This window comes from Pleurodeles waltl, chromosome 10 (assembly GCF_031143425.1).
Source record: "Pleurodeles waltl isolate 20211129_DDA chromosome 10, aPleWal1.hap1.20221129, whole genome shotgun sequence".
Lineage (NCBI taxonomy): Eukaryota > Metazoa > Chordata > Amphibia > Caudata > Salamandridae > Pleurodeles > Pleurodeles waltl.
In genome coordinates, this window is record NC_090449.1 from 673,712,893 (window position 1) to 673,734,339 (window position 21,447).

Here is a 21,447-nt window from a genome sequence, read left to right on the forward strand (position 1 = left end):
GCCTTAACTTAGCAAGTGTCTTGGCCTAGTTTTGCCAGGCCTCATGCAAAAAGCTGGGCCAGATGTAGCAAACAGTTTGCGAGTCGTAAACGGCGAAAATCGCCGTTTGCGAGTCGCAAACGTGTGTTTGCTATGCAGAAATGCATTTTGCGAGTCGGAACCGACTCGCAAAATGCATTTCCGACTCGCAAATAGGAAGGGTTGTTCCCTTACTATTTGCGACTCGCAGTGGTATGCAATTCCATTTGCGACCGCGTACGCGGTCGCAAATGGAGTCGCAGTTACCATCCACTTGAAGTGAATGGTAACCCACTTGCAAACTGGAAGGGGTCCCCATGGGACCCCTTCCCCTTTGTGAGTGGACCCAAAAATATTTTTTCTGAGCAGGCAGTGGTCCAAGGGACCACTACCTGCCCTGAAAAAATCCGAAACGAAAGGTTTCGTTTTTTTTTTCTAAGTGCAGCTCGTTTTCCTTTAAGGAAAACGGGCTACACTTGGAAAAAAAAAAACTGCTTTATTTAAAAGCAGTCACGGACATGGAGGTCTGCTGTTCCCAGCAGGCCTCCATCCCCGTGAGTGCCCATAGTCGCAATGGGGGCGCAAATTGCGACCCACCTCATTAATATTAATGAGGTGGGTCTTTGCGACCCCATAGCGACTCGCAGACGGTGTCTGAGACACCGTTCTGCATAGCAAATTGCGAGTTGCAATTTGCGAGTCGCTCGGACTCGCAAATTGCAAGTCGCAATTTGCCGTCTTCCTACATCTGGCCCTTAATTTCTTAGCGTCTAACAGAAAAATGCTGACGAAATTAACGGAACGTGAACTGCTCATTGTTTTAATAAAATGCTTAACTAGACCGTTCATGAGAACCGACGGACAGGAGATGATGTTTCTAGTAAATGTAACCAATAATGTATAACGTGCATGAGATGTACTGTCCCAGGACTCGAACAATGAAGGCACTGACTGGAGAAGAAGATGCAACATTTTTGATACCTGACAAGCCGGATGATGAGGACATCATAAAACGGACCAATCAACGACATGTGAACTGGGAAATATAAGAATACATAGATTTGGAATAGTACAACTATTGGGTAGAGTAATAACTTGTGATTAATTGGCCAATTGGAAATTGGGGGATAGTGTGGGTAACTTCGATATAACAATGTGACAGAGACCAGAGTTCAGATGGAGATGTTAGATGCTAGGGGAGCGAGACTGCAAAATTATAGAGGTGATTTGAGATTCTGTCATTGGGATCATACTTTTTGATCGAGAGCCTGATGTGATGCTGATCGACTGATGACCTGCTGTCTAAATAGTCTTCTTAGCTAGATGTATACCAAAATTCTTGTTCTAAATTGTTTTTGCATGAAGTCCCACATGCTGAAGCTAATCTGGGTTAGATGAGGGTTTTCTCATATGACGATTGACAGATTCAGAGACAAATGGTTGACGGACTGTCTTGCTGAACCCCATGATTACAAATAATCTATTGCCTTTGTTTCTTCTGTTGGCTTATGCAATGCTTTAGAACACACTTTGATGCAAGTTTTGATTAGGTTATGTATTTAACACCTTCTAATAAATTAATACAGATTTTGATTGAATTGCATTTGAATTGATCTCATGAATTAGGCCCTCATTATGAACACGGACTTTCTATAGATCGCCAGCCCCCTTGGGACCCCACCGGCCGCATAAACAACATTCTGCTGGGTAGGCGGGCAGGAACAGTGTTTCCGCCCACCAGCCCAGCAGAATGCAGGGCCGGGACATTACCAACGGCTCCACATGGAACCGCCGTCAATGCCTCAGTGCAGCGGGTGCGCAACGGGGCACTGCACGGGGGCCCCTGGAGCACCCCTTCAGCTAGCCTTTCTCTGGCAGGGAAACCCGCCAGTGAAAGGCTGGGGGAGACAGGTTACATTATCCGGAGGGCAGCGCTGCCCTGACGGTTAATGTATTCCGCTGAGAGAGCGTAGCTTATATAATCAATATTAGCATGAAATGTTTATGCACTAATGTATAATAATGCCGCATAGAAAATGTATTAATGTATTTTGCAAAAACGCATGCTTAAAATGTGCCCACGGGGAGTGGCACGCCTTCGGCTAGCCTTTCTCTGGCAGGGGAACCCGCCACTGAAAGGCTGGGGGAGACAGGTTACATTATCTGGAGGGCAGCGCTGCCCTGTCGGTTAATGTATTCCGCTGAGAGAGGGTAGCTTATATAATCAATATTAGCATGAAATGTTCATGAACTAATATATAATAATGCCGCAGAGAAAATGTACTAATGTATTTTTCAAAAACGCATGCTTAAAATGTGCCCATGGGGAGTGGCCACCAATATATACGGGGACTAATGAAAATGACTAATACTGATTAATTATTATATTAAGATATAGTTTTACACTAATTATTAAAAGTTATATGCTAGAGATTTGCTAATAAATCATTAGGCCTTAGTTAGCATGAGTCGAGGCCTAGCTGCCTGGCTCTCATATTAAATGTGTTTTTCTAACGTGCAGTGTGCTGACTTGCTGAAGGACATTAACTCTTGTTTTTCCAAAGCTAGAAGCTGAATTTAACTGTAGTAGATCCGTTCTCATGAAATTCGCCTTGCTTGTAGAAACATTTTAGCCGAATGCAACAGTGTAGATTTATACCTGGTACAGGGTCGCCTGAACTGGTACAGACAATGGAGCCACTGACTAAAGATGTGCAAAGAATCACAAGAGGATGAAATCATACCGGACATTCTACCCCCTGAAGACGTCAATCATAAGGACCAATAAACTACGTGAGAACATTAATGGGGTGACAAATTTGATGAAGTAATCGAAACTCTATTGGAGGGAGATAGTGGGGTTCAACCCATTAACCAATGAACTTTTAGGGGACTGTACAATGAAAAAGGGATAAAACCCCTTGACACACGGAAATGAGTTAGAATAGTTAGGGAGATGCTGATGCGATTTGCTATGACCCAGACACTTTGTCACTCTGAATAGAGACTTTGCTGTTTGGTTCTTGGAGCCAAACCTTGTCCTTAGATTGCCCGTTTATACTTTACCTCCTTATGAGGGAAGTACCCTCTTGCCCTTCCTGCCTGAGCTGAGTTCCTGACTGATGGCAAATCAACTGATGTCCTGAGGACGAAGACAGAATCTGAGTGCTGACCCAATACGGAGGGTAACTAAATGACAATGATGTTGTAATTGTCTGTTTGCTTTTTCTTTCTAGGTACCAACTGCTATTTTGACAGAGACCATAGTTAGACGTTTTTCTAAATTGACTTTACTAAATTGTTTTGCATGAAGTCCAACAATTCGAGGTTAGTTAAGGGGTTCACTAAACGGATGCAAATAGACAAATGACTGAATCTATACTTTCTTGAACAATGTGCTAACGTCACTCTGCTTAGGTTGATTTATGTTGACGCTGTGTTATGTTCTAATATTCGTGATTCTTGCATTGATGAAATCTTATCAGAGTTGCCATATTGTAACTATGCCATTGTGTTTCTTGGTCTTGAGATTAATAAACTTGCTAGTAGAATTGTATTCAATAGGGAATAAATATCACAAAATCGTACTAAACTGGTGTGGTTATTCATGACTGAAAGATCTTGGTGGTGTCCAGAGTCTTATTAAATGTCTTTGACTAAAGTGAATTGCCTTGTTTTAATAAACATTAATGACGTTATTAACATATTGATGGGCATGTTGATTAGCTATCTCATCCTAAGGTGTCTTCAATCAGGTTCGAAAGATTCATTGGCCTAAAACGAGTCCCCGAGTGTATACATTTGTCATAAAGGGACACGTTATCAGTTATGGAAGCAGAGGATGGTTTGGCCCTTTAGGGGCCCTAGTATGGAGAATCATTGTTTAGACTTGTTTTTCGAAATAATGCAAATTGGAGGTATGATGTGTTTCTAAATTCCCCATAACTTTCCCGGAATCTCAGAGCCTGTTTAAGTGAATTGGGTATGTTCTCGGCGTTCTAGCATGTGTGGTGTAGAATTTGCACTTGCTCAGCTTATGCATATTGCAGGTGATTTGTGAAGTTTGTGTGGATTCAGGCCAGGTAATGTTATTTTAGTAGGAGTGGGCATACTCCACAGTATGAGAGTAGGGAAGTTGGCGATTTTCATGTGAGTGTGGCGTTTAGTGCTCAAACAATTATCCACGTGGTTGTTGGTGACGTACGGGCCCGTCGTGGTCTAAGACTCCGTAGTATATTGACAAGTGTGGGAGACACTTGGGTTTATGTTGTAATTTGTGCAGTTTAATAGGTCAATCGGGGTGGTTGACAAGTCGAGTTTGAGTCAAAGTGCGTGAGTGAAACCTTCGATGGAGATTTGGCAAGTTCTAAAGTGCACTAGAACGAACCATTGACAAGTCGAGAGTAGGATTTGCGGGTCGAATTCTGTTTGCGTATGCGGGAACTGAGAAGGAGAGAGTAGCGGCCGAGGCTTCAAGTGAAATCTCTGTAAGGTTCTGAAGTGATTGTATACCCTTCCCGTAGTAAACCGACAAATTTGAGTTGTTGTTGTTGTTAAAGGTGCTCGCAGTAATTTTTTCATTAGTTTGGTGTGAATCCAGTGGGGGGCGGACAAGCCGCAAGACTTTGTCAGCTGCAGTGTGTGTGAGTGTGACGTCAGTGGTACCGCGCTGGGATAGATCAGTTGCCAAGAGGGGTCGCGCACAGATTGGCAGCCGTCTGTGAGAGGCAATGGGTTGAGAAAGGTGGGTGAAGAGTGTCCTGGGAATTAAAGTCACTTTCTGATTAAATACAAACAAAGAAAAGACGTAAAAGATGAATTTTATCAAAGCTTTTAGGAGCGCTCTGAAAGGAGACGCATACATTATGGCAAGTGAAGGGGAGCCTACACCGCCTGATGGTATTCCAGCTTATATAGTAATGGAGGAGAAGGGAGTAGCGCCTTGCTTATGGATGAAACAATGGTGCAAATTGACAGAAAAGGAGGGATGTTTGGCGTTTCTGGAGCACGGAACGTTCAATATGAGAATTTTAGAGAATTTGAGGTGGAAGTTAAGTGTACAAAAGCCACCTCCGAGCCCAGCTCAGTACGAGGCATTAGCAGTCTGGGATTTAATGGCCATTAAACAGAGACAGCAGAAATTTGAGAGGAGAATGAGAAGGGCAGAAAAGACCTTAGCTGAGGCTAGATGGGACAATGAGAGCAAAATGTGGAGAAGGGGGATAGTCGATGGACTTAAATTGCTCCCTGCAATAACAAAGGGAGATGAGACACAGGGAAAGAAAGCCACTTGTAAGACAGATAAAGACTCTAGTAAACCAAAAGAGACTAAGAGGTCTTGGATAGAGGAAGACGACTCAGATGATGAAGAGTTTCTTAATCAGTTGCTACATGATCGCCCGCCACCTTATTCAGTGGACGACAATGCCCCGAGCACTAGTGCAGGTCCTGGGAACCAGACGCAGGAGAAGGGAGTTACCGATACAGCACAGACTAGTGATACAGGTTTGATACAGAATGGTGTCAGTGTACCCACTGCGCAAGACATGCAGATACAGTTGCAACCTCCACCGCAGATACAGAGAATCTATCCAGACGTCCCAGTACTAGAGACTACTACGAATCTAATAGTGCTGCCTGATCCGATATACACAAAATCAAGGTTAGTGCAGATTGAGCCAACTCCACAATTGCTGCCCCAGCCGCAGCAACAGCTAATTCCGGGGTATAGTCCAGCGGCAACACCTCCGTTAGTGCCTGCCCCAGCCTCAGTGAGTCAAGCTTTAGGAGGTACTGCTCCGCGGGGTCTGGGACCAGTTCAGACACCAGCTGCTATATCATTACGAATTACTGTCGGTCCACCGGTGCCATTATATGCGCAGGGCGAGCCTGAGATGAGTGATCAAGGGTCGGGGACCCAGGAAAAGATTAAAGGAGGGTTCACAGGAACCCCCGATCAATATCACCAAGACATAAACAGCCGAACACCTCAGATCTCTGTTAGATCTTAGTCCGATTGGGGCTCCTTTGGAAGCAATGAGATAAGTAGGGTCAAGTGTGCTAGCCCCACAGACGATGAGTGTGGATACATCACAAACACCATTGATGCAGTCAGAAAATATCTTGTTGCAAGGGTTTTCTGTGCAACAGCTAAACGAGTGGCTGGGAAATAACAAAACCTCACAACCCGCTATAGTGACCGCAGAAAAATCTGAAAGAGACGACTACCTAAATTTTGTAAGACTGGGTGTGGAAGCTGCTTAACTAGTGGAAGGGACAATAGGGGTAAACAGATTAGAATCATACACAGAAGCAGAACTGAGATACTTGCGCCCCAAAATCACTAAAGAAGTGGGCAAGGTGCATCAGAGGTTGGTGAACCTGGCAGAAAAATACAATATTGACATTAAGAATACTAAACATTTGAAAAGAAGTTACAGACTAGACTTCGACTCTAAAGACTTTGACCACATGAGGTCGGCCGGAATAAAAGCGCATCTTAAAGAAATACTGCAGAGTGCGCAGATCTGGGGAGCCTTAGAAAAGTGGGACGGCAGATGGGCAAAGAAAAGAGATAAGGAGAAAGGTGACAGTCTGGGATCAAGTCCGACTAAAGCGTCACTGGACACTGAGACAGTAAAAATATTACCAATGAGAGAAACAGCTGGAGGGGTTCTAGTCCATGTACAGTGGACTAGGGGAGACATCCTGTCTTTCACAAATGATTATCCCAGGTTGAGGGAGAAACCAATAGAGTGGTATCAGCAGACAGACAGGTTTGTGAAACTTGCAAAGTGTCTCTGGGAGGACTTGAATACTTTGTTTGAGATCATTGTCCCACCTGATTATGGCTTGAGTGCAAGAGAGGTGTGGACTGGCCAACGCAGGAACCGGCACGGGATAAGGTGACTGGAGCACCATCTGAGGAGGTAATGGAGTATTATCATAAAGTGATTGAGTTTTTAAAACAGAAAGTGTCACCGAAAGTGACTGATTGGCAGAAAATCGACCGGACCTCACAGGAGGTTAAAGAGTCTATCCATGCCTATTATGAGAGGTTGTTGAAAGCGTTCAAGCATTACAGTGGTACTGAGACTATTGAGCCAAAAGACATGAACCATCTTGTGTTCAGATTTGTTGAAGGGCTAAGACCAGAGGTTGGCCAGATGATTAAGAATCATTTGATCTGTTGGCAAGCGAAGCCGATTGATGAGGTGTTGCAGTATGGGAAATACTGTAGTGACGAGATTGAGCTGAAGCAGAGAAAATTGAAGGAGAAGGTGATGGTGATGGTGATAAGGGCAGCGCAGGCAGGTATGCAAGGGAATGGAATCCAGCAGATGGTACAGCAGCAACCGCAAGGGAATAGCATGTTTCAGGCGCAACCAAGAGGCCGAGGTCGAGGTTTTGTGGATTGCGGTCCAGACTTGAATACTGTTGTGGTTCAAAATGATGCGCAAGGGATGAAAAAGATGTCACCATGTCACGTGTGCGGGGGGCATTGGAAGCGGGAATGCCGAATGCGGTGCATGATGGTGTCGTTCAACAAAGCACTGATGTCGGTACATTTCAAAATGTGAGGGGTCCAAAATTGAGAGGTCAAAATCAGAACTTCCAGAATAACATGATTCAGATGCAGGGGTTACAGCCCATGCAGCAAATACAAATGCTGCGTGTTCAACCAGCACAAATGCAGCAAGTACAACAGCAGGTTCCCATGGTACCTAGACAGCAAATGCAATTACGATTAGCTCCAATGGGACAGCAACAGGTGATGCTTCCTCAGCAGGTCACAAGCCAAATGATGAGTCAAAATAACACAGTACAGCAGTTCCCATTGCGTGGTGAAGATGGAATGAATGATGAATGGTCGGATGACAGTTCAGGCAGTGAAGAGTGCAGGCTTGCAGTGTCCCTAGAAGTAGATCAGAGGGGACCCTATGTAGAGGGAAAGGTGATGGGTCACAAGGTATCATTCTTGGTTGACACAATCAGAAGTGCAGAGGTTCCGAAATTGCCACTTTCAGGGCATACTATAAGAGTGGTAGGAGTAGCAAACCAGTACTTGACAAATCCGATTACTGACCCTGTTCAAGTTGAGATTGGCAATTTTCAGGGACTGCATAAGTTTGTAGTCTGCGATTCGAGACCTGTATCCCTACTGGAAAGAGACTTAGGGGGTCATTATGACCTCGGCAGTCTTTTGCCAAGACCGCCAAGGGACCGCCGTGCGGAAGACTGCCAGTGGTGGCGGTTTGCCGCTCGGCGTATTATGACCGTTGGCAGCTCTTCGTCCTTTTTCGGACGGAGAGCCACCAACAGCCATACTGGCGGGCGGCGGGGAAGTGGAGGTTGCTCCACCTCCACCGCCACATCAACAGAACACCGCCCACCGAATCACGTCCTGTGGTTCGGCGTGGCGGTGTTCTGTTGATGGTGTGGTGTCGGCGGAGCAGCCCCCATGGATCCCGTCCCCCCCCGGAGGATCGACGGACCAGGTAAGTCGATCGTCCGTTAGGGGAGGGGGGTGAGGGGGTGTTGTGTGTTGTGTGGGTGCATGGGGGTGTGCGTGTGTGTATGTAGTGGGGGGGTGTGAATGCATGTATGCTTGCGGTGGTGTTGTGAGGTTGGGAATGAGTGCGTGTATAACTGTAGGTATGTCTACATGGTTGTGTGCGTGTATGTTTGAATGTGGGTGTGCGTGTCTGACTGTGTGTGTGGATGTTGGCATGTATGTCAGTGTGTGTGCGTGTATGTGTGTTGGTGGTGCCTGCGTGCGTGTTGTGTGTGTATGAGTGATGTGATGTTGGGGGTCGGGTGGGGAGGGGGGTCCTGCCACCTTTGGGGGGTGGCAGGGGTGGTGGGGGAGACCCCTATCAGTGCCAGGGAAGGAATTCCCTGGCACTGATAGTGCTCACCGCCATGGATTTCATGGCGGTTCCAAACCACATGAAATATATGGCGGTCAACCGGGTCAAAATACCGCCGGCGGTATAGTGACAACCCCCGGGCTGGAGACCCTGGTCTCCAGCCCGGCGGGCGGAACAGAGAAGCGGCAGATGACCATGGCGGTAACCGCCATGGTCATAATTAAAAAAAAAAGACTGCCAGCCTGTTGGCGGTCTTACCGCCGCTTCTTCGCCTTCCGCCAGGGTCGTAATGACCCCCTTAGTGTGCAAGGCAAAATGTTCAATTACCTGTTCTAATGATAGAATTGAGGTGCAGACAAACAGTGATGATGAGGGTGATGTTGGGCAATTTACAGAATCAGAAACAGAGACTGCAAATGAAGATTACCCTTTGATAACCCTATTCCCGATGCTTACAGTAACTGACTTGTCAGCTGAGTTGCAAGGAACAGTGACAGAGAAAGTGTGGGACCTGACAGGAAAGGAAGTGGGATTGATAAAAGGAGTTGAACCCGTTAAAGTACAGGTGAAGCCAAATGCAGTGTTTCCTCAGGTGCTGCAGTACCACATGGCACAAGATGTCCTTATTCAAGTGTTGCAGATAATTGCAGACTTTGTAAAGCAAGGAGTCCTGAAGGAGGTATTGAGCAGCCCATGTAATTCATCAATAATGGGTTTGAAAAAGCCTTGTGGGAAAGTTCAAATTGTGCAGGATTTGACGAAAATAAATGAGATTGTGGCAAATGTTGCCCCATAGTGCCAAATCCAGCAGTAATCATGTTTCAGGTTCCATGTGATGCAGAGTGGTTCACAGTTGTGGATTTGTCACAAGCGTTCTTTTCGTGCCTCTTCATGAGGACAGCCAATTTGTATTCAGTTTCAAATTCCTGGACAAGGTGTACAGTTGGTGCAGAATTCCTCAAGGGTTTTCTGAGTCACCTTCCATCTTCAATCAGATATTAAAGAAGGACTTGGAGTCGCTAGAATTGCCTTTTAGTTCAACTCTAGTGCAGTACATTGATGACTTGCTGATTGCGTCCAGAACAAAAGACGACTGTAGGTATGACACAATTGCCTTACTGAACCATTTGGGAAAGAACAGACATAAAGTGTCCCCAAAGAAGCTGCAGTACTGTCAGAAAGAGGGGAAGTACTTAAGACACTTGATTGAAAAGGGGTCCAGGAGAATATCAAAGGAGAGAGTGACAGCCATACTACAGATGAACGCCCCGACAACAAAAAGAGATGTCCGAATGTTTTTGGGAATGGTGGGTTACTGTCGTCAGTGGATTCCCAATTTTTCGATTATCTCAAAACCATTGATAAAGCTGACAGGGAAGGAAACTAAGGATGAACCGTATACCATAGCTTTATCCAAGGAAGAGCATGAGTCATTCATGGAATTGAGAGAGTGCATGTGTAGGGCACCAGCCTTAGGTATGCCTGATTATACGAAGCCTTTTCTACTGTTTTGTCATGAACATGATGCTTGTTCTTTGTCTGTCTTAACACAGGTGCATGGAGGTGCAAACCGCCCTGTAGCATATTTTTCAGCTACCTTGGACCCAGTCACAGCAGCCTTACCGGGTTGTTTGCGTGCAGTTGCTGCAATTGGTCAGAGCCTCACACAGTGCGAAGGCATAGTGATGGGACATCCCTTAACAGTAATGGTTCCGCATTCAGTTGAAATTCTGTTGACCCGAACTAAGACTCAACCCATGACAAATGCCCGACTTACCCGATATGAGACAATTATTTTGAGGTTGCCTAGTGTCTCCTTAAAACGATGTACTGTATTGAACCCGGAAACTCTACTTCCTGTTGAAAACCCTGAGATTAGTAATTCGGAGGACGTGGAGCATGACTGTCTTGAGGTAACAGAACTATGCACCAAACCCAGACCTGACATTAAAGATACGCAGTTAAAGGAAAATGACTACATTATGGCGGTCATTATGACCCTGGTGGTATTATAACTGCAGGGCCAAAACGACGGGAGCACCGCCAACAGGGCCGGCGGTTTACCGCCACAATGGCTCCGGCGGATGTAATCCGCCAGGGCAGCGCTGCTTGCAGCGCTGCCCTGGGGATTATGACCCCCCTACCGCCAGCCTGTTTCTGGCGGTTTGCACCGCCAGGAAGAGGCTGGCGGTAAGGGGTGTCCTGGGGTAGTGCAGGGGCCCCCTAACACGGCCCCGGATTTCATTGAGATGCCTGTATGTGGAGGCCTGAGGTACGTGTTGGTGATTGTGTATGTTTTCAGTCACTGGATTGAAGCCTATCCTACACGTAGGAATGACAGTCTCACAGTAGCAAAGCTGTTGCTTAGAGAGTTAATACCAAGGTTCAGATTTCCGGTCTCTTTAGAATCAGATAGGGGCAGACACTTCGACAATGAGGTGATAAAGCTCTTGTGTGCTGCATTAGACATTGAACAAAAGCTGCATTGTAGCTACCGCCCTGAAGCATCAGGACTAGTGGAAAAGATGAATGGTACTTTGAAGTCAAGAATGGCAAAAATGTGTGCAGCTACCAATATGAAATGGCCAGATGCATTGCCTTCAGTGCTAATGTCAATGAGAAACACACCTGATAAGAAGACAGGACTATCACCCCATGAAATTCTCATGGGCAGAGCTATGAGGTTACCCGCAGTACCTGCAAATGCTCTTGTGAATATCACGGATGATATGGTGTTGGACTACTGCAAAGGTTTGGCTGATATGGTCCGCTCTTTTTCCCACCAGGTGGAGGCCAACACATTGCCACTGATCAGTGATCCAGGTCACACCCTGCAAACCGGTGACTGGGTGGTTGTCGAGAAGCACGTAAGGAAGTCGTGTTTGGAGCCGCGCTTGAAGGGGCCATATCAAGTAATACTGACAACAACCACTGCTGTGAAATGTGCAGTCGTTCCAAACTGGATACATGCCAGTCACACGAAGAAGGTGACATGTCCGACTGATGAGGAACTTGAAGTTTCCAACTCAGCAATTCCAGAGAAGGAAGTCTCAGGGCCGGAGAACAGTCAAAGGGGAACTGAGACTGGAGGAGAGCCCACGGAGGACAGCCTAGTCCCTCAAGCAGTAAACAAGTTCGAGAGAGGAGACAGTGAGCCTATCTCAGTAGAGGCAGCAGGAGAACTAAGTCAAGGAGAGGTTCTCCCAGAAGTAGACGGGTTAGAGCTTGAACCCGTTACAGACCCAGAGGAAGAAGGGGAAATAATAGAAGAAGGTCAAAGCACACCGGCATCTCCCGAGCCAGTTGCAGGTCCATCAAGAGAAAACACCATAGCACAAAAGGAGGGTGCTGTTCAGCGTCCTGAAAGGCCAAGCAGGAAGAAAACGCATAAAAGTGATAACTGGCCAAAGAAACAAGATGCAAGGGTCAGGTGAGACAATAGAGGAAGAAATCGGCACAACCAGAAAGGAGGATCTAAGTGAAGGAGAGCTGCAGAGTGAACGCAGGCTGAAAAGAAAAAGAGTTGCAAATAGAAGGTTCGCTGGTCCTGAATGGGCATATGCAACAACACTGAGTGGCAACAAGAATTCTTAGCGTTCTGTTTTGATCGAGAAGTACCAGGCCAATACTACGGTACCTGAATTCAACAGGGGAAAAAAGACTGTGCTAAAATCAAGAAAATTAAATTGAAAACTGAAAGCTAAGAAAAGAGACTTATATATCACCGGATGTGACAGTTGAAACCTGATTTGGCTTTGAAAAAACGATTATGACAAGCTGCTAAACCTGATTTAACAAAAGGGTCCTGGGGTGAGTGAAACACTGTAAATACATGCAGAGAGGAAGAGAGATTTTGGAGGAAAAAAAAAAAAGAGCTTTTAAATCGTCCTCAAGTTGATTGTTTGTTTTGAATTTTTCGGCTATCTGATTATTTACAGATCATGGCTTACAATAGAGGTAGTAGCAAGAAGGGTAAAGTGTGTGGTTGGTTAAGTGTTATATTGGGTATTGTGTGTGCAATAATAATTGTGGGTGTGATTGTGGGAATGCCGTGGTTGGATGAGAAAGCGACTAACAATGCTTCAAAGCCTGAGACTGCAACACTAACACCGTGGGAAAAGTTTGAGCAAGATACACAACACTTGCATGAGGGAACTAATTCAAAGGGGGAACTCTCTACTAATGTCTTCTATCGCTTGCTGAATGAGTATGTTGATACAATGGATGTGAGAAACTGTTATGTGTGTACAAAGATTCCTTCATCAGTACAAGAGGGGGTCACCTACCATAGTCTTCCTTTAACTTATGGGATAAGCTGTAGTCTGCTACTAACAAAATTCAATGACCAGGAACATGTGCAATATTTCTATTCAAATTTGGATGTAGTATTTTCTTTTGTGCCTGTGATTGAGTTTCTGAATAAGTTAGCTAAAGAGCATAGTATAAAATTAGTTGGAGGTTTTTTTGAGCCGACACTGACATTTGGGACAGCTTATGCACACCGCAACAATTTGACCTGCTTATTAACACCTGTAGAGAAAAGCTTTTTAGATCACACTGATGATAGACGCAAAGCATTTAAAGAAAGGCTAGAAAAGGGATTAGAGAAACGCACATATGCAAATGATTATGCTTACACCCCAATAAAGACGCAAGGCAAACTAGCTATAGATGCATTACATGTAGGGAGGCTTTGTATATATAGGCCAAAATCTGATCATTACACTTTATTTGTGGGAACGAGTGAATGCAGGCATGTGTTTTTGTTTCAGAGTAAATGGACATTCATGTTAAATGGACAAGATCCAGCGATCCCTGGGATCTATTATATCTGTGGACTTAATGCTTATTACCGTCTCCCTAAGGGATGGTATGGGACATGTTATTTGGGGATAGTTTTCCCAAAGATTTACCAGATTGATGACTTAAAGCAAATACCTAAAATGTCTGAATTACAACATGCTAGACAAAAACGAGAGACAGCGGCTGCTGTCGTTGATGACATATTTGGAGCCATAATTCCTTCAGTAGGGGTTATCTTAAACTCCATAAAGATTTGAAAGTTGTCTACTATTGTGGATAACATGCTGACAAACTTCACAGGGGCTATACTCCTGATGGATACTGAACTTGCTGCGGAGAGGACTATGACTCTGCAAAACCGGCTTGCTTTGCATTTGGAATGGGGTATCTGCAAACATAATAGGGGGTATACTAATTGTTCTAATTTGCCTATTGGGACTGTGGTTATCATGCAAAATTAATAAAAGAATTAAAAGAGATATGGTGAGACGCAATAAGAGGGAAGAAGAAAAGGAAAAAGGAGAAATGTTCAAAGAAATTTGGGAAAGGTCCCATAGAAAAGAAGAAATTGAGATGCAAAATTTAAAGAAAATGAGAGGTTGTGAAGGGAAAGGTTTTGTGTGATGACAAGTGTCATCAGAGGAGGGACTGAGAGAGCATAGCTTATATAATCAATATTAGCATGAAATGTTTATGAACTAATGTATAATAATGCCGCATAGAAAATGTACTAATGTATTTTGCAAAAATGCGTGCTTAAAATGTGCCCATGGGGAGTGGCCATCAATATATACGGGGACTAATGAAAATGACTAATACTGATGAATTATTATATTAAGATACAGTTTTACACTAATTATTAAAAGTTAAATGCTAGAGATTTGCTAATAAATTATTAGGCCTTAGTTAGCATGAGTCGAGACTTAGCTGCCTGGCTCTCATAATAAAATGTGTTTTTCTAACATGCAGTGTGCTGACTTGCTGAAGGACATGAACTCTTGTTTTTCCAAAGCTAGAAGCTGAATGTAACTGTAGTAGATCCGTTCTCATGAAATTCGACTTGCTTGTAGAAACATTTTAGCCGAATGCAACAGGGTAGATTTATACCTGGTACAAGGTCGCCTGAACTGGTACAGACAACGGAGCCACTGACTAAAGATGTGCAAAGAATCACAAGAGGATGAAATCATACCAGACATTCTACCCCCTGAAGACATCAATCATAAGGACCAATAAACTACGTGAGAACAGTTAAGGGGTGACAAATTTGATGAAGTAATCGAAACTCTATTGGAGGGAGATAGTGGGGTTCAACCCATTAACCAATGAACTTTTAGGGGACTGTACAAAGAAATAGGGATAAAACCCCTTGACACACGGAAATTAGTTAGAATAGTTAGGGAGAGGCTGATGCGATTTGCTATGACCCAGACACTTTGTCACTCTGAATAGAGACTTTGCTGTTTGGTTCTTGGAGCCAAACCTTGCCCTTAGATTGCCTGTTTATACTTTACCTCCTTATGAGGGAAGTACCCTCTTGCCCTTCCTGCCTGAGCTGAGTTCCTGACCGATGGCGAATCAACTGATGTCCTGAGGACGAAGACAGAATCTGAGTGCTGACCCAATACGGAGGGTAACTATATGACAATGATGTTGTAATTGTCTGTTTGCTTTTCCTTTGTAGGTACCAACTGCTATTTTGACAGAGACCATAGTTAGACGTTTTTCTAAATTGACATTACTAAATTGTTTTGCATGAAGTCCAACATGCCAATGCTAATTCGTGGTTAGTTAAGGGGTTCACTAAACGGACGCAAATAGACAAATGTCTGAATCTATACTTTGTTGAACAATGTGTTAATGTTACTCTGCTTAGGTTGATTTATGTGCTATGTTCTAATATTTGTGATTCTTGCTTTGATGAAAACTTATCAGAGTTGCCATATTGTGACTATGCTATTGAGTTTCTTGGTCTTGAGATTAATAAACTTGCTAGTAAAGTTGTAATCAATAGGGAATAAATATCACAAAATCGTGCTAAACTGGTGTGGTTATTCATGACTGAAAGGTCATGGTGGTGTCCTGAATCTTATTAAATGTCTTTGACTAAAGTGAATTGCCTTGTTTCAATAAATATTAATGACATTATTGACATATTAATTGACATGTTGATTAGCTATCTCGTCCTAAGGTGTCTTCAATCAGGGTCAAAAGATTAATTGGCCTAAAACGAGTCCCCGAGTGTATAAATTTGTCATAAAGGGACGCGTTATCACCGCCATCATCAGGCTGCCTGTCGGCAGTAGCCTGGCGGGGGCAGAGGGCCTCCACAGGCGGCCCTCCATGTGTATATTATATGGCAGTTCAGACTGCCATGCCAGTGGTGGTCTTTTCTGCCACCACCACTGGGGTTCATAATGAGCCCCTTAGTATTGTAACTAATAGGGAAATAAAATCACTAAAATGTATAACGAGTTGTGGTTATTCATGACTGAAAGGTCATGGTGTGATGTTATTGATTCTTATTAATGATGACTAATGTTTATTGAGTTTTGTGTATTGATTATTGGGAATTACTGACCATACCCTAGCCAGGATACTCCATGCGAATCAAAAGGTTCATCAACCTATGCGCGTCCCTCTGTAAGTTTACTTATTAAGGACCGGGCCCGCTACCAGTTTCTTCAGGGGGGTCTCACTTCAGATTGTTTCCACTGCTCAGGGAAGAAGGCCGTGGTGATGGAGGCATTCAGGACATTCTTGAGCTCATCTTCTTGCTACCAAGGTGGAAGATGTGGTGGGGACATGGGTCCGTCTGTGCTCCCAAGTGTACGGAGTTCATGATGGAGATTGTGGTTTGAGTTGTGAGAGGGGTCCAATGGGTGCGCAGGTGTTCAGGTTTGTGTTCATGGGTGTGAGTAGGCTGATGCGGGGGTTGAAGTTTGAAGTTCTCGAAAATGGCTGAGATCTTGTCCACCAAGCGTCACACAGTTCTTGTGGCGGGGAGTTGTCATTCCCGGTGTCTGCAGGCTTGTAGAATCCTTTCATGATGGCAAAGAGCTCCTTGCTGTGGTTTTTGCTGGTTTCTATGCAGTCTGCTACAAAGTACTTCTTTGCTTCTCTCAGGAGGTGGTGGTACAGGTTGAGTGCTATTTTGAAGGTTGTACGGTCTTCTGTTTTTTTTCACTATTACATCACTTCCTTTCTAGTTGCTGGCAGTTGCATTTGGAGGATTTCAGCTCTAAGGTGAACCGGCTTGCTCTTCTGGCCGGTACTTTGGGTTTGGCTGGCTTGATGAGGCCCTTGCATCGTGGCATTCCGTGATCTACTGGGATAAGTTCTCTGCAGCCTGTTCTGGGTCAGGTGATGTGTCTGGGAGGTGAGAGTTGAGAGTGTTGTTCCACTGGTCTTCTATTACCTTTTTCTAATTTCTGCATGTGGAGTTGGGGGGCGTGGCACCAGTTTTGGTAGCTCCTGAGATGGTGAAGTGGACACTGTAGTGGTTGGTCAAGGTGAACTATGATACATGGTTGTACTTGACTCTGTTGCTGGACACAGTAAATGGGGTTGAGCATATGTCCTGTGATGTGGGTAGGGTCGGTGATAAGTTGTTGGGGGCTGATGTTGCTCATGCTTTCGAGGAGGTTGATTGTGTTTGTGTGGTCGGGGTCATTGTGTCTGAAGTAAAGATTTCCTAGGAAGGTGTAGTGCTTGAAGTTGATGGTAATCAAGGTGTTTAGATTAGGGATGGCTTTGAAGAAGGTGGGACTTGGTCCCAGTGGTCTTTATGCCAGGGTGCCTCTGATGGTGTTTTTTCCATCTGTGTGAAGTTGGAAATTGAGATGCTCCATTATCGGTGTTGCGTCATCTGAGGAGGTTGTGCAGTGGATGGTGTCCTTGTAGATGATGGTAATTCCACCTCTGTGTTTGTTGATTTGGTCCCAGTGTGTTATCTTGTAGCCTTCAGATGTGGCGATGGCGATGTCTGGTGCAGAGGCGAGGTTCAGCCACATCTCTGTGAGGAAGATGACGTCCAGGATGAGGGATGAGATTGTGTCCCAAATATGAAAATGGAAACAAATATTGAATGTTTTGTTCAAAACCTATAATTGGATTTGAGTAAAACCCTTGGGAGTAGGTAAACTACCCAGTATCTCATGTCTTCACAATGGACCACAGACCCAAGTCCTTGAAAAACGTATTCATTCGCATGTTGCAGTTTAGACAGTTCTCTCCATGAATCATCCTTCTTGTTGTCTCCTCTACTCCCAGTGAGCTCATCACTATCAGTTGTCTGATACAATCCAAATGCTTATTCACTAACTAACAGAAGACTTATAGAAAATTACAGCATCTACAGCAAAAAAAAACCTTTTGTGCACAATAACATCTAAATGTGAAAAACATGTCTTTCAATGCTAGTGTATTATTTGTGGTTAATCTGGCATCAACAGTTAAGCTAATTTAAATCAGCACAGTATTTTTTCTTATGTATGCCTGTATGGTCTAAGTATGATTACCGACAACATTTTTTATTCATAATACGTGTATTACTAAAATAGACAGTTGCACCTTTTACTTGAGTGTGTTTTTTATTTGCAAAAAGAAAATGTGTGGCAACAGTATTGCACCCTGGTCAGTGCAAAGTGAGCTGTGTGCTGCATCAGTGCAGTGTGAGCCATGTGCCTGTTTGAGTACAGGATGAATGGTGTGCCTATATCATTACAGGGTGAGATGCATAAATGTGTGAGAACAGGCTGAGCATTGTGCCAGTGCAAGGGCAGGGTGAGGGCAGGATGAGACAGGTGCCCTTGTGAGTGCAATGTGAGTGGTGTGCCTGTGTCACCGCAAGGTAAACTGGGCAACCATGACTGCAGTGTAAACGTTGTGCCCATACCATATGAGCATAGGGTGAACAGTACATATATGACTGAGAGGTGTGCCTGTGTCAGTGCTGGATGAGCAGTATGCCTACATTTGCAGCCTAGGGGATGTAGCACATTAAAGCCAGACCTATTGGCATTGTCAGTTTTTTACATACCAGTACTTTTCTTTTCTTTTAGGAGACTTCGTTTAAAGCCCCTTTTTTTACTCCTCTCCATTTATTAATTTAGTTTGTGTGTTTTAATGAGTGGGGGGGACACTCCATTGCACACCGCTTTCCTACTCACCTTACAGTTTGTCACCAGATAAACTGGAAGTATAACAATTCTGCAAACGTAGCTTTTTTGTAATTATCAATTTACTTTACTTGCACATAATCCACCATCTGCGGCATAGTTTTACCATTTCAACCAAAAAAAAAGTTCTACCTCACATGTAATGTGCCTCAGTGAAAGACTCCTTGTAAAGGTAAATTGGTTAGCTTTCAGTTGTAGATTCCGGTACTCAAGGTTTACAGTGGAAATGTGGAGGTGAAGCTTTTGTTCAGACAATAGTAATGTGTATTAAAAGGACAAGATAATAAAATAATTCTGCTTCTTCCTGTTCAGCATTATGCTTCATAATTTTCCTAGCCACTGCAGGAGCAGAGATTTTACTGATGAAATTTATAATTAAATATGTACTGATCTTGATGAACTAATGTGTGATTTTCTAATAAATGCTAACAAAACGTGCGACTTTTGTAAATGGCCACCATATTCTATTTTGTTTTCTGCCTAGGCCAACCCTAGCTTATAATGTAATTGTCTTTCATTACTAAATTCTTACTCAAAAAGAGTGTGTTTAATAGTTTATAGACGTGTAAACAGCTACCCCTAGCAAAATGTTATGTTATACCTTAAAAGGTCAGATTTATTAGGTCTTTGCTAGAGTTTGACAGGCCTGTTGTTTAGATAAAATACAACATTGTTAGAAGTTTCTTCCTGAGCATGAAGTTTTGTTGTGATGGAAAAATGGATCCACAGACGAGACGGAAGAGAAAAATACATTGTTATAAAATTGTGTTAGTTAATATTTCGTCAATGAGGCATTGGCAAATCAAAACTTAGTGTACTATGAATGTGTAACTTTTAGTTATCTAACAGCAGTTTTATTGGTTGAATGTATGACACCCTATGTCCTGACCAATCATGGGCTTTGTGAGAATTAATTTAGCGTTCTGTCATTTATTCTTTGGGTCAGATATTTTGAGATATTCTCAGAGATTCAGGTTATGTCAGATTTGTCAGTGAGAGAGTTTTGCAGTTTTGCTAACTTGGGAGATTTACATATCATTCCTACTGATGGTGTCCCCTTGCTGAAGTGATTCCTGTTGTTATTCATTGATCTTATGGGTAAAGTATAGAGTGCAAATTGTTATGTGTCATTTGTTTTAGAGGTACCAGCTGCAACTCATGAATTAATTGCTGCAAAATATTATTTTTGTTATAACCTGTTAGTATGTTTTCTAAATTTGTGTTTCTAAAACTTTTACCTGAAGCCCAACATGTCAATGCTAATTAGTGGTGAGTCAGGGAGTCTGTCTTTACATGCTCAGGATTCTTGTTGACATTCTTTGATCTATTACTTCAATGTATGTTATCTCATGGCGCAGATATTGGTGTTATTAAGTTGTGTCATCACTCTTGAGTTAATTTGTTTACTTGTTTTGTTTAAACTCAGATATATAAGGCATTCTAACCAGCCATTGATGACTCTTTATATGCATCATTTGTGTTTGAGAATTATTTTTGTGACTTTAGCATTGTTAATATAGGGAAATAAAATTTACAAATCTTCTTAATAAACTGGTGTGGACATTGCAGTGTAATCAGATTGGTAATTTCTTGTTTTCTTGTGTTTATTGTGGTGATTATGACATATACTATTTGACATCCCCTCTAATCATTATTGTGTTGGTTCATCGGCCTAAGGCGTGAAATCCACTATTTGGTCGGAGATAATAGCTAGGATTTCTCTGCGCTAATATAGTCATCCCTGTCATACAATTTGGTCCTTCATTTATGCTTTGCATCATGGGCTCTGATTATAACCAGGCCACTGGAATTATATGAATGTGTAGTTACTGCGATCTTAGTATAATTTGAGATTTGACGCGTTTGCCACATAATCCATCATCTGCCACACAATCTGCAGATCTTAACATAAAAAATGTTCTTGCTCACACCGTTCAAAAGTTAATAAAAATGCAGAGACACGTGTTGCCATGCAATGGAAGGCCTTTTGCTAATCTGTACAGGTCACTTTTCTTTTGCTTATTGCAACATTTGGGTGTTAAGCAGCTACCAATGAGGTGCACCCCAATACCCAGGCATTGCAACCAAGTTTAAAATCAACCAAATAATTAAGCAATACTATTACAAAATGTTCCGCATTATGCCGCATAATTTGCCTTTTCTACCTGCATAATTTTACTCAAACCTGGCGCATAATTCGGCCCCCTCCTACCTCATTATTCCAGTGGCACTGATTATGACCAACAGAGCATTGGTCTGCAAATTCCTACAGAAGCTCTCATTTCAACACAATTGGTGTAGGGAAAAGAAAACAGGAGTCTGCGACACCATGCGCCCCCAACCATCAAGAGCCACCTTGGCGTAACGACCAGAGCTGCTGATTTCGGGATTTAGGAACTAGTTTCGAGTCTCGATGTTCGTTCAACATCTTGTGATTCTGAGGGAATTACTTGATATCCCCGTGCCTAAAAAAATGAATGTGACGTTGTGTAATTAACTGGTGCTCATTAAGCGCCCCAATACCTTCAGGTCGAGTCCGCGCTGTATAAAAATGCAAAGAAAGAAAAACAATGTCA